The sequence below is a fragment of the Eutrema salsugineum genome, unplaced genomic scaffold, assembly GCF_000478725.1.
Source record: "Eutrema salsugineum unplaced genomic scaffold, Eutsalg1_0 scaffold_3, whole genome shotgun sequence".
Lineage (NCBI taxonomy): Eukaryota > Viridiplantae > Streptophyta > Magnoliopsida > Brassicales > Brassicaceae > Eutrema > Eutrema salsugineum.
Window position 1 is genome coordinate 15,208,463 of NW_006256756.1, and position 13,384 is coordinate 15,221,846.

Consider the following 13,384-nt stretch of genomic DNA (forward strand, 5'->3'; position numbering starts at 1 on the left):
ATTGTATGGACTTAAACAAGCTCCAAAAAATGGCATGAAAACTTTGACAATGTAATGATGTCAAATGGTTTCAGCATTAACGAATGTGATAAATGTATATACATCAAAAATACTCTTCACAGGTATGTTTTGCTCTGCTTATACGTTGATGACATGCTCATTATTGGCAGCAATAAAGACATGATCAATCGAACTAAAAATTGCTAAGCAACAAATTTGATATGAAGGACATGGGATTAGCCAATGTGATTCTAGGAATTAGAATTATAAGACACTCGGATGGAATAATCTTGTGCCAAAAACATTATGCTGAAAATATCCTTGAGCGGTTTAAGAACTACTCAAATGGAGTTGCAAAAACTCCGGCTGACCCTCATTTTCATTTGACAAAATTTCGGGTGAACCAGTTTCACAAGTGGAATATGCAAGGGTGATCGGAAGTCCTATGTACTTAACCAACTGTACTAAACCCAATTTAGCACACTCAGTAGATGTACTTTGTCGCTATATAAGTAATCTAGGTCATAATCATTGGAAGGCCATAACTAGTGTATTGAGTTATCTTTGATACACCAAAAGTTATGGCTTGCATTACGGTAAAGAACCAGCAGTCTTAGAAGGCTATAGTGATGCTAACTGGATTTCAAATTCTAAAAATTTGAAATCGACAAGTGGATATGTCTTTACACTTAGTGGTGCAGCAGTATCCTGGAAATCTTCCAAACAGACTCTGTTGGCCAGATCAACCATGGAATCTTAGTTTATAGGGCTAGAAAAAGCCGCAGAGGAAGCAGAGTGGCTTCGGAATTTTTTGGAAGATATCCCGATGTAGGAAAAGCCAGAGCCAGCAAAACGTGTACATTGTGATAGTCAGTCGGCTATGTCTCGGGCACGGAATAAGCTATATAATGGTAAATCTCGTCATATTAGAAGATGACATAAAACCATTAGACATTTGATGTCGACTGGTGTACTCACGATAGACTACATCAAATCAGTTGAAAACTTAGCGGACCTTATTACGAAAAGTCTGGCGCGAGATCAAGTTGTTAAATCATCAAGAAGAATGGGTTTAAAGCCTATATATAAAAATGATGCTTGATGGTAACCCCACATATGTGACTGGAGATCCCAAGCTCTAGGTTCAAAGGGAAATCGAAATCAAGCGGATTTAGAAGTGAGCACTGTGAGACTATGTCTTTCCACCAGTTCCTAAGATGATAAACAGTGCTACATGTGAGTGTTAAGGTTAAGCTGTGGCTTTTAATGATTACATAGTTTTGAGATATTCATGAAGTATTACAGGTTACTTCTTAAAAACAAAACTAATGGCAGATCACCTAATGAGTGTGAAATGGGGCCGTTTTTAGGAGAATGAAAGTAAAGCTATATTCTCCAAGTTCACTCATAAAACCAGGAATGTTTAAGGCCAAAATGAACACAATAGTGAACTCAAGTTCTACGCCAAAATGTTGCTGCAAAATATTTGTTGTCTTGGTTTACATCAAAATCTGGGTGGTTCAAGACATAATGTACACTTCCCGGCCGAGTAAACCCGACAAATTTTAAATGATTGGTTTAAAGCTGAAAAACGCTACCTCTCAGATACAGTTGCATTTTCGCATACTCTCGGATGTCTGTCTAGTCTAGTCAGAGTCGTGTCTAGTCTAGTCGAGTTAAGTTTGATCGAGTCAGTTGAGTCTTCATATGTTTAGAGTCATTTCTCTTCATGTTGGGGACTGTTGAGCCGAATTTTAAAAGCCCAATAAGGGTGAGTTAAAATTTAGAAGGTGAAGAGGAAATTTTTCCCACATCGATGGATTGGTGGGAGAAGCTCTACTATATATTAAGATATGCTTCATACATATTCAAATAACATGTGAGAGAGAAAGGATTAAGTCCCACGCGCGCGCCACTGCTGCCGCCAAGCCAAGCCAGGCCGAGCGCAGGCGCGGGTCGTGTTGGTCGAATGGGCCTTCAGGCCTAAGGCAGGTATTCTTTTTGAGCCATATTTTTATGAACGTTTGGTCAACGTTTTTATTTTGACTTTCTGCATATGTTTTTAATTCAGTCAACAGAATAATGGATATTCATTATCCCCACAAAAACGTAACAGATTGTGATTAATCACATATTCTGATTTTTCGCCTTTGACTTTGCTAAATTTATAGCCGAGAATCGTGTTTGACTCGCGGATTCTGTGGGATTTTGAAGACTCCTCAAGTCTCTTCATTTGCTATATATACACAACCTCTCATCTCTCATTTTCAACTCTGAAAATTTTGCAAAAGTCTCTCTCTCTGTCTCTCTCTCTCTCTCTCTCTCTCTCTCTCTCTCTCTCTCTCTCTCTCTTATTTTCGTAAGTTCTCTGCCGAGAGTATAGTAGAATTAGTTCGTGTAGATCCATGTTTCTTAGTGCTTCTGAAAACGGATAAGTGTGGTTGTATCCTACGACTCTTGTACCACAGAAACCTGTCACACTACGAGCGATTCAAAGAGTTAAGGAAAGAGATCATACTCTCACCTCCACTCATTTCTCTTTACCTTTACATTTTTATGTAACCTCGTATTTCAATCGCTATTTTGTAGTGTTCAAATTATTTTGGTCCTACAGAGATTCATCACGCCTTTCAAGACAAGCCACATAATAAGAAGACTTGATGTCTATCGTGGTTGAAGCCACTCTGTATTATGCTAGTGTCGTATAGATAGAAAAACATTATAATCGTCCACAATTTACCATGCAAAAATAACGATCCAATTGAATGATGGAGGTGGAGAAACAGAAGTGACACATCATTTTAACTCTTCACTCACACGGTGATAATCATCATAGAAGTTAGACTGGGAACAACATATCAACCAATATCTCAAACCCGTGTTCTCACTCTCTCGATGCAGGGCAACATTGAGTAACGGTTGTGGTGATGGTGGTAGCCCTGGATCATGCACCAACATGATTCGCCCGATAGCACAAGTAAAGCTAGTAACGCTACTCTTTTGCACTTCACATCTCCATCAAACGGAATTATTGAGATGTCGTAAACTTCCCTTCTTGCTCCAAACTTTCATCATCATCCAACTTCACATTGTCAACAAATATCTGACGTTGTGGACGATAAAACATGTTATCGCAGCCATGAACTCCTCATTGCCTTCGTCATAATAAAAAGCAACAAAATTGTAATAAATTGTTCCACGAGATTTGATTTACCTTGACAAATTTTTTCTTATTAGATCTTCTTTTTCACAAGACCAATTAGTAAAATCTCCCTTTGAGGTGCTCACGTTGAGGTTTTCAACATTTTGATTTGTCTTGTAGCTCTTATAAAAATTCTCTCTTATTAACCCACACTGACGAATAAATAAAACAGGTTTTCAGTACCCAGTTACTTGAACTTCAATTAACCCTTGGTCATTTTCTTCATTTGCATCAAAAACGGGATCACCACATTTGTTTACTGTTGAGATTTTCCTCTCCATGAAGAAAAAGATGAACTCTTGGACCACTACAATCTGACGGCTCGGCATATGTCTCTTGAACATGTCCTTGATGAAAAAATAAATAATGAGTCTCTTTCTGATAGGGAGCGGGAGCTATCTAATCAGATCTTAAGCAATATCTCAAAGAGAACTCGCAAACAAAATCGGTTCTTGCCTTAGTCGAAGCTGTCGTCAAAGGCAATAGGTTAAGAGTACCCCTCTTAGTCTTTGTAATGCTCTGAATAATTTCAATATCAAATCAAAGGTATCTTACAAATGTAGAAAGCACTCCGTATTTATAATTAAAGCTAGAAGATCCTAATCCTATCGCTAAAAGATTTATGATTATCCTAAAGGGTTTGTTGTCCCAGGACAAGGAAAAAAAAGTCTATAGACTTGTTAAATCATTGTATGGACTTAAACAAGCTCCAAAACAATGGCATGAAAAATTTGACAATGTAATGATGTCAAATGGTTTCAGCATTAACGAATGTGATAAATGTATATACATCAAAAATACTCTTCACAGGTATGTTTTGCTCTGCTTATACGTTGATGACATGCTCATTATTGGCAGCAATAAAGACATGATCAATCGAACTAAAAATTTGCTAAGCAACAAATTTGATATGAAGGACATGGGATTAGCCATTGTGATTCTAGGAATTAGAATTATAAGACACTCGGATGGAATAATCTTGTGCCAAAAACATTATGCTGAAAATATCCTTGAGCGGTTTAAGAACTACTCAAATGGAGTTGCAAAAACTCCTGCTGACCCTCATTTTCATTTGACAAAATTTCGGGTGAACCAGTTTCACAAGTGGAATATGCAAGGGTGATCGGAAGTCCAATGTACTTAACCAACTGTACTAGACCTGATTTAGCACACTCAGTAGATGTACTTTGTCGCTATATAAGTAATCTAGGTCATAATCATTGGAAGGCCATAACTAGAGTATTGAGTTATCTTTGATACACCAAAAGTTATGGCTTGCATTACGGTAAAGAACCAGCAGTCTTAGAAGGCTATAGTGATGCTAACTGGATTTCAGATTCTAAAAATTTGAAATCGACAAGTGGATATGTCTTTACACTTGGTGGTGTAGCAGTATCCTGGAAATCTTCCAAACAGACTCTGTTGGCCAGATCAACCATGGAATCTTAGTTTATAGGGCTAGAAAAAGCCGCAGAGGAAGCAGAGTGGCTTTGGAATTTTTTGGAAGATATCCCGATGTAGGAAAAGCCAGAGCCAGCATTACGTGTACATTGTGATAGTCGGTCGGCTATGTCTCGGGCACTGAATAAGCTATATAATGGTAAATCTCGTCATATTAGAAGATGACATAAAACCATTAGACATTTGATGTCGACTGGTGTACTCACGATAGACTACATCAAATCAGTTGAAAACTTAGCAGACCTTTTTACGAAAAGTCTGGCGCGAGATCAAGTTGTTAAATCATCAAGAAGAATGGGTTTAAAGCCTATATATAAAAATGATGCTTGATGGTAACCCCACATATGTGACTGGAGATCCCAAGCTCTAGGTTCAAAGGGAAATCGAAATCAAGCGGATTTAGAAGTGAGCACTGTGAGACTATGTCTTTCCACCAGTTCCTAAGATGATAAACAGTGCTACATGTGAGTGTTAAGGTTAAGCTGTGGCTTTTAATGATTACATAGTTTTGAGATATTCATGAAGTATTACAGGTTACTTCTTAAAAACAAAACTAATGGCAGATCACCTAATGAGTGTGAAATGGGGCCGTTTTTAGGAGAATGAAAGTAAAGCTATATTCTCCAAGTTCACTCATAAAACCAGGAATGTTTAAGGCCAAAATGAACACAATAGTGAACTCAAGTTCTACGCCAAAATGTTGCTGCAAAATATTTGTTGTCTTGGTTTACATCAAAATCTGGGTGGTTCAAGACATCATGTGCACTTCCCGGCCGAGTAAACCCGACAAATTTTAAATGATTGGTTTAAAGCTGAAAAACGCTACCTCTCAGATACAGTTGCATTTTCGCATACTCTCGGATGTCTGTCTAGTCTAGTCAGAGTCGTGTCTAGTCTAGTCGAGTTAAGTTTGATCGAGTCAGTTGAGTCTTCATATGTTTAGAGTCATTTCTCTTCATGTTGGGGACTGTTGAGCCGAATTTTAAAAGCCCAATAAGGGTGAGTTAAAATTTAGAAGGTGAAGAGGAAATTTTTCCCACATCGATGGATTGGTGGGAGAAGCTCTACTATATATTAAGATATGCTTCATACATATTCAAATAACATGTGAGAGAGAAAGGATTAAGTCCCACGCGCGCGCCACTGCTGCCGCCAAGCCAAGCCAGGCCGAGCGCAGGCGCGGGTCGTGTTGGTCGAATGGGCCTTCAGGCCTAAGGCAGGTATTCTTTTTGAGCCATATTTTTATGAACGTTTGGTCAACGTTTTTATTTTGACTTTCTGCATATGTTTTTAATTCAGTCAACAGAATAATGGATATTCATTATCCCCACAAAAACGTAACAGATTGTGATTAATCACATATTCTGATTTTTCGCCTTTGACTTTGCTAAATTTATAGCCGAGAATCGTGTTTGACTCGCAGATTCTGTGGGATTTTGAAGACTCCTCAAGTCTCTTCATTTGCTATATATACACAACATCTCATCTCTCATTTTCAACTCTGAAAATTTTGCAAAAGTCTCTCTCTCTCTCTCTCTCTCTCTCTCTCTCTCTCTCTCTTATTTTCGTAAGTTCTCTGCCGAGAGTATAGTAGAATTAGTTCGTGTAGATCCATGTTTCTTAGTGCTTCTGAAAACGGATAAGTGTGGTTGTATCCTACGACTCTTGTACCACAGAAACCTGTCACACTACGGGCGATTCAAAGAGTTAAGGAAAGAGATCATACTCTCACCTCCACTCATTTCTCTTTACCTTTACATTTTTATGTAACCTCGTATTTCAATCGCTATTTTGTAGTGTTCAAATTATTTTGGTCCTACAGAGATTCATCACGCCTTTCAAGACAAGCCACATAATAAGAAGACTTGATGTCTATCGTGGTTGAAGCCACTCTGTATTATGCTAGTGTCGTATAGATAGAAAAACATTATAATCGTCCACGATTTACCATGCAAAAATAACGATCCAATTGAATGATGGCGGTGGAGAAACAGAAGTGACACATCATTCTAACTCTTCACTCACACGGTGATAATCATCATAGAAGTTAGACCGGGAACAACATATCAACCAATATCTCAAACCCGTGTTCTCACTCTCTCGATGCAGGGCAACATTGAGTAACGGTTGTGGTGATGGTGGTAGCCCTGGATCATGCACCAACATGATTCGCCCGATAGCACAAGTAAAGCTAGTAACGCTACTCTTTTGCACTTCACATCTCCATCAAACTGAATTATTGAGATGTCGTAAACTTCCCTTCTTGCTCCAAAATTTTATCATCATCCAACTTCACATTGTCAACAAATATCTGACGTTGTGGACGATAAAACATGTTATCGCAGCCATGAACTCCTCATTGCCTTCATCACAATAAAAAGCAACAAAATTGTAATAAATTGTTCCACGAGATTTGATTTACCTTGACAAATTTTTTCTTATTAGATCTTCTTTTTCACAAGACCAATTAGTAAAATCTCCCTTTGAGGTGCTCACGTTGAGGTTTTCAACATTTTGATTTGTCTTGTAGCTCTTATAAAAATTCTCTCTTATTAACCCACACTGACGAATAAATAAAACAGGTTTTCAGTACTCAGTTACTTGAACTTCAATTAACCCTTGGTCATTTTCTTCATTTGCATCAAAAACGAGATCACCACATTTGTTTACTGTTGAGATTTTCCTCTCCATGAAGAAAAAGATGAACTCTTGGATCACTACAATCTGACGGCTCGGCATATGTCTCTTGAACATGTCCTTGATGAAAAAAATAATTAATGAGTCTCTTTCTGATAGGGAGCGGGAGCTATCTAATGAGATCTTAAGCCATATCTCAAGGAGAACTCGCAAACAAACTCGGTTCTTGCCTTAGTCGAAGCTGTCGTCAAAGGCAATAGGTTAAGAGTACTCCTCTTAGTCTTTGTAATGCTCTGAATAATTTCAATATCAAATCAAAGGTATCTTACAAATGTAGAAAGCACTCCATATTAATAACTAAAGCTAGAAGATCCTAATCCTATCGCTAAAAGATTTATGATTATCCTAAAGTTAATAAATAAAATGAAACTTAATAACGTATTATCCTAACTTGAAACGAACACATAAAGCCCACGAGTCACGTTCATTGCGGAGGCCCAAGCTTGATGATATGTGATGCATCAGGTCCCCCTGGTGGAGACGGATTCAACCACGAATTTGGAACGTCACTGTCGCCATGATAAGGAGTCAGGTACTTGACATTAAACACATCACTAGTGCAAAAATGAGATAGCAATCGAACACGGTATGCATTTTTGATGCGTTCAACAACTTCAACAGGACCAATCTTCCGAGATTTAAGCTTGGTTATACTCATGAGGAGGAAGACGGTCTTTAGTTGAAACCGCTCAGACAAAGTCGCCTGGCTCAAAAATCACCTCCCTGGACTTGACATCTGCGGCTACCTTATACTTCAACACAGATTTCTCCAAATTGGCTTTCGTGGCGCGATGAACCTCTTGTAAATTTTCCACAAAGTCAACGGCATCACCGTGATGGTGGTGTACAATCCGGTAAAGTAGTCAAATCCATCGGACAGCAAGGGACCAAACTATAAACCACACGAAGTGGAGAAAAGGCTGTACTGTGATTCAAAGCATGATTGTGCACAAACTCCGCTTGACACAACTTAGAATCCCACGACTTAATGCTATCACCCACCAAGCAACGCAGCAAATTACCAAGTGAACGATTCGTAACCTCTGTCTGACCGTCCGACTGAGAGTGATAAGCTAAAGTCATGTCGAGTCTAGTTTTAAGGAGTTTCCAAAGTGACCTCCAAAAATGGCTAAGAAATCTCGTATCGCGATCAGAGACGATAGACGATGGCAAACCATGTAAACGGTATATCTTTCGAAAGAACAAAATCGCCACATTCACCGCATCGGTTGTCTTCTTACAAGGAACATGGAATCAAAGCCTCATTGTGTGTGAGGAAGGACCAGCACAAAATCTATACTCACGTCGGTCCAAGTTGAGTAGGTACCAGTAAAGGTAAGTAGAGTCTAGCGTTGGAAGCTTTCCCTTTACGCTGGTGACAGATACTACATCGCTCAAAAAATGGGACACATCACGGTGGACCGATGGCCAAAAATAAGATGCCAAAACTAGCTCCAACGTTTTATCCCTACAAACATGTCCCTCATTTTGCAGATGAAGACCATGTCCCTCGTATAGCAGATGAAGACCTAAGAGGAACCCGTCTTAAATCGTACAGTCACCTGTAACCCCACGCTCGACGTCCGCAAAATACGAGCAAAGAATGGGTAAATGGTGTACGGTCAAAAAACGAGGCAAAACCAGAGATAGAATTATGCATCGTGGTGAGAAAGCTGTGACGACAACTCAGAGCATCTGCCACATGATTTGTCTGGTCTGATTGATAGCGAATAGAAAACGTGTACATTTGCAGGTATGCAATCCATGTAGCGTGACGAGACGATACTTTTGCTTGGCTGTCTAGGTGACGCAAATCATCATGATCCGTGAAAAGAACAAATTCGCGATGAATCAAGTAATGCCGCCAATGCTTGATCGTCTGCACAATCGCGTAAAACTCCACATCTTAGGTGCTGTAGCGACCGCGAGCACCATTCAATTTCTCACTGTTGACTTAAGGCTGCTCTAATACCCAACTTCGAAGCATCACAATAGAGTTCGAACGGTAACGCAAAATCCAGAAGAACTAATACTCGAGCTGTTGTGAGATTTTCTTTGATTAGTTCAAAAGCTTGAGTTGCCTCTGGAGTCCACACAAACTTTCCCTCCGTCATGAAACTAGTAATGGGAGCCATAATCGAACTAAAATGGCTCACAAACCAACGATAAAACGACACAAGATCATGAAAGCTGCATATCTCAAAGCTCGAAGTCGGAATCGGCCATGAACGTACTGCTTCAATTTTGGAGGAGTCGACGGAAATTCCCTTCTCAGAAACAACATAACCCAAGAACAGAACCTCTGAAACGCCAAACTCACACAAGATCAAACAGCTTCGCGGCTCGTAAAACCAACTACACATCGCGTAAGTGAGCTGAATGCTCTGTTAAGGAGGAGCTGAAGATCAGGATGTCATCGAAATAAACAACCACGAATTTGCTTATAAAAGGATGCAAGGCCTGATTCATGACTCTCATGAACGTACTTGGTGCATTGGACAATCCGAAAGGCATGAACAGAACACAAAAAGGCCTTCCCGAGTTTTGAAAGCCGTCTTCCATTTGTCCCTAAGGCAAATACGGATTTGGTGGTAGCCACTTGATGCTGCTAGGGTTGACTTTGCGGCTTCATGTTTAAAATATATAACCCTAGATATCTGCAAGTGCATAGCAGTGTGTTGTAGTACTTAGGGTGTCGATCCACAGAGAATCCACGCTTTACCTACAGAACCTTAGAACCGAAAAACGAGGTTTCGGATAGGTTGTCACGATTTCTAAAATGTATTTTAAAAGGGGATTTGAAAAGGGATTGAAAAGGATTTTAAAAAGGGTTTTTTTTAAAAAGGGTTTTAAAAACTAGATTTGAATAAATCGATAATAAATCTAAAGGATGAACAAAGCTCTTAATATTGATCCTAGTAAATTCTTAGAACTCGAGTCACGAACGTATGAATACGCCACTGTCGTGATCATAGACAACTATCTCTCTCAACCATGACCAGTAGGTTTCCACTCTGGCCCTGTAAGAGAAAAGATGCAATATGCTTAAGACTCGTCAGCATTCACAAATCGCCCATAGGTAGGTTTTTACTCCTATGTTTTTTTTGCTCCCCAAACTAGATCTGGCCCCGGATGAATACTTTTGTATCACCAAGGACCTGAATCAGTCTCTAGTTTGCGACGCTAGATCCATGCTTTAAGTATAAATTCAGAAGAAAGATTTCTAGAATTCGCCTTTGGTTTATCTCGAGAAGATCCCTACCGAACATAGTCGATTTCATTTGATCGAGCCTTTAAACTCATACCTCATCATTCCAAAACGTGCATAAAGTAAATAGAAGAGACGTGCATAGATTAATAAGAAGAAAGAAGTAGAGAAAAAGTGACAAGGAGATGAAGAAGAAGCATTTCGATTTCGAGATCTAAGCTCGGAGAAGAACTTCTCTTCAAATACTTTAAACAACTAATATAATATGAAGAAGATAAAAACGAAATTGAAAGATGCATAAGAGTAAAACCCGAATTAAAATAAAAGTAGAACATAAAGAGGGTTCAAGAGAAATCTCTATCTCCCTAAACTAAGAACTAAGAACATAAGAACATAAAAACCCTAAAAACTGAATTTGGTGGCTCCCAAAAGAGATTCTTCTGAGACACACGAAAATAGGGCTGCTTAGATACATATTTATAGGTCTTCAACTCTCTCCAGTCGTCCTTAGGGTTTTCTATTATGAGAAGACGAATTGGGCTTGAAACGGGGTCATGGGCCAGCCTTTTAGTCGGTCCTGGTCGCAAGGCTCGTAACCGTGGTCGAGAGTGTGTTCTCCGCGGTCGTGGCTCCTGGACCCGCGGAGATTGGTTTGTGAGGTTGAATATTTATTCTGCACTTGCTTCCTTCGAGAGACTGCAGAACGTGTCTTCGGTACATCAAGGATATATGGAGATCTAACCATTGGATTGTCTCCAAACAAATTTCATTTGAAATCTAGGTGTCTCTTTTATAATATGTCCAATTTTGGGGATGATCTGACGGTGAAAAGGTCTTCATCGGATCTGAAACCTGTGACAGCCAAAATTTATCGAAAATGATATTTTCCTCCAAAATGCACACTTTTTGCCTTAACTACCTGAAAAGAGTCTTGGAACTACAAATACTAGAAAATAATAGTAAAAAAACTTAAAAAAAAATAAAAAGCATTTGAAATGCATTTAAAATCGATCCAGAAATGTGGTCAAAATACGGTGTTATCAACTCCCCCAGACTTAAACTTTTGTTTGTCGTTAAACAAAGCAAGATCTAAGCCTAGAAAAAGCCTTTAACAGAAATCATAGGGAACTCAAAAATTCTCAGAAACCATATTCCTAGACCATAATCAATCATAATGCATCAATTTGGGTGTGGCCTAGAAAATTCTCACCAAAATACAAGCATAACTAGTCCGTTTATCCGTCATGCAAAAATCTACACACTTAGATTTAACTTCCAGTCAACTAGCTCTTTAAATTCATTAAAAGTTTCAGTGGTTCTCATCAAAAGAAAATTAGTCAAAGAGCTTTTTAGGGGTGAGGTGTAAAGTGTTTTTGGGTTACCTTAATTTCTGAAGAAGCATGATATTATGCAAAACAACAAGAGAGGATGGAGCAGTTGATATCCACAGTTTTCAGTCATGTTCTTCTTGCCATTAGATCTCTGATTTTCTTCTTCAGGTTCTCCTTATAATTCCCCCAGACTTAGATTTTTATCTAGGTCATTATACCTCCCATAAATGAATACTAGTTGCCTTGGCTCCAAATAATTTCGATAATCTAAGACTCTTTAGGTTTTTGTTTCCTTTCTTTTTTCATTCTTTTTCTTTCTCTTCTTTTCTCTCTAATTTTTTTTCTTTTTTTGGACTTTTTTTTTATTTTTTTTTTAGGAAAAGAAAACACCTTTATATAGAGTCCTAGAGATGCACGAAAATTACCATTAAGAATGAACTTTCTGAGGCTGCTAAAGATTGCTGATACTCTTCCTTCTTAACTCCATTCAGTCATTCTCTTGAGAGACTGAAGACTGTGTTGTTCCTCCCTCTCCGACGTTTTTGCACATATTTGCTGATATAAACTAAAGAGAGGATGCATGAGGGTTGAAAATAAAGGTTTTGGGTTAAAGGTATGGTACCAGCTAAAGATGAACTGACCATCTAGGACAACATAGAGTGGTAAAATTGAGGAAAAAGATGTCATAGATGTATAACATAATGCCTGCCTAAAATCAATGATGAGAAAATTAGATATCAATATTAAGTCCAAAAAAATGAGCTAGTATATCCTGTCAGAAAGAATCTCCATAAATAGAAGTTCTCTGGTGGGAGTTCATATTGCAAGTACTCTAGCTACCAACTAGTATAGTACTAAACTACAAAAGAGCAATCTTGCATAGTATAGAAGCATATAGGTTGGTAATCATCATAGATTTTTGTCATAATTCCCTCAAAACGTATTTATACTTTGAAAACACTTTGTAAAGTCGATTTTTTTTTTTGTGAAAGAAAAATGTAGAATGCAAAGACTCATGAAAGAAAGGTGGTTAGAAAGGGATGAAATCCTCCCTCAGACTTAAATCACACTCCATGATGTGAAATAAATCAGAGTAAGGATGAGAAATAGAGTACGTAATGAATTGAAAAGATAAAGAAAAATAAAACTTACCTGGCGTCTTGGGAATGGCATGGTGGTGTGGTGATGGTAAACGGGTGGTGGAAGGTCAAAGGTGGGAAAGGGAATGGATTGAAGTCATCATGCCATTGATCCGGGAAAAGAAAATTCGTTTTGGGTCCAGCTGGTAAGACCACGGGTCGCGCAGGTACAGCCGCGGGTCGACCAGGCACAACTGCGGGTCGACCAAGCACGACCGCGGGTCAACCAGGCACGACCGCGGGTCGGTGCACGATTTGTTTTTTTTGTTTTTTTTTTTTTCAAAGACCTGAAACTAAGAAAAACAAAACCGAAAATTAGTAATAAAATGTTGTCTTAGAGTCAATG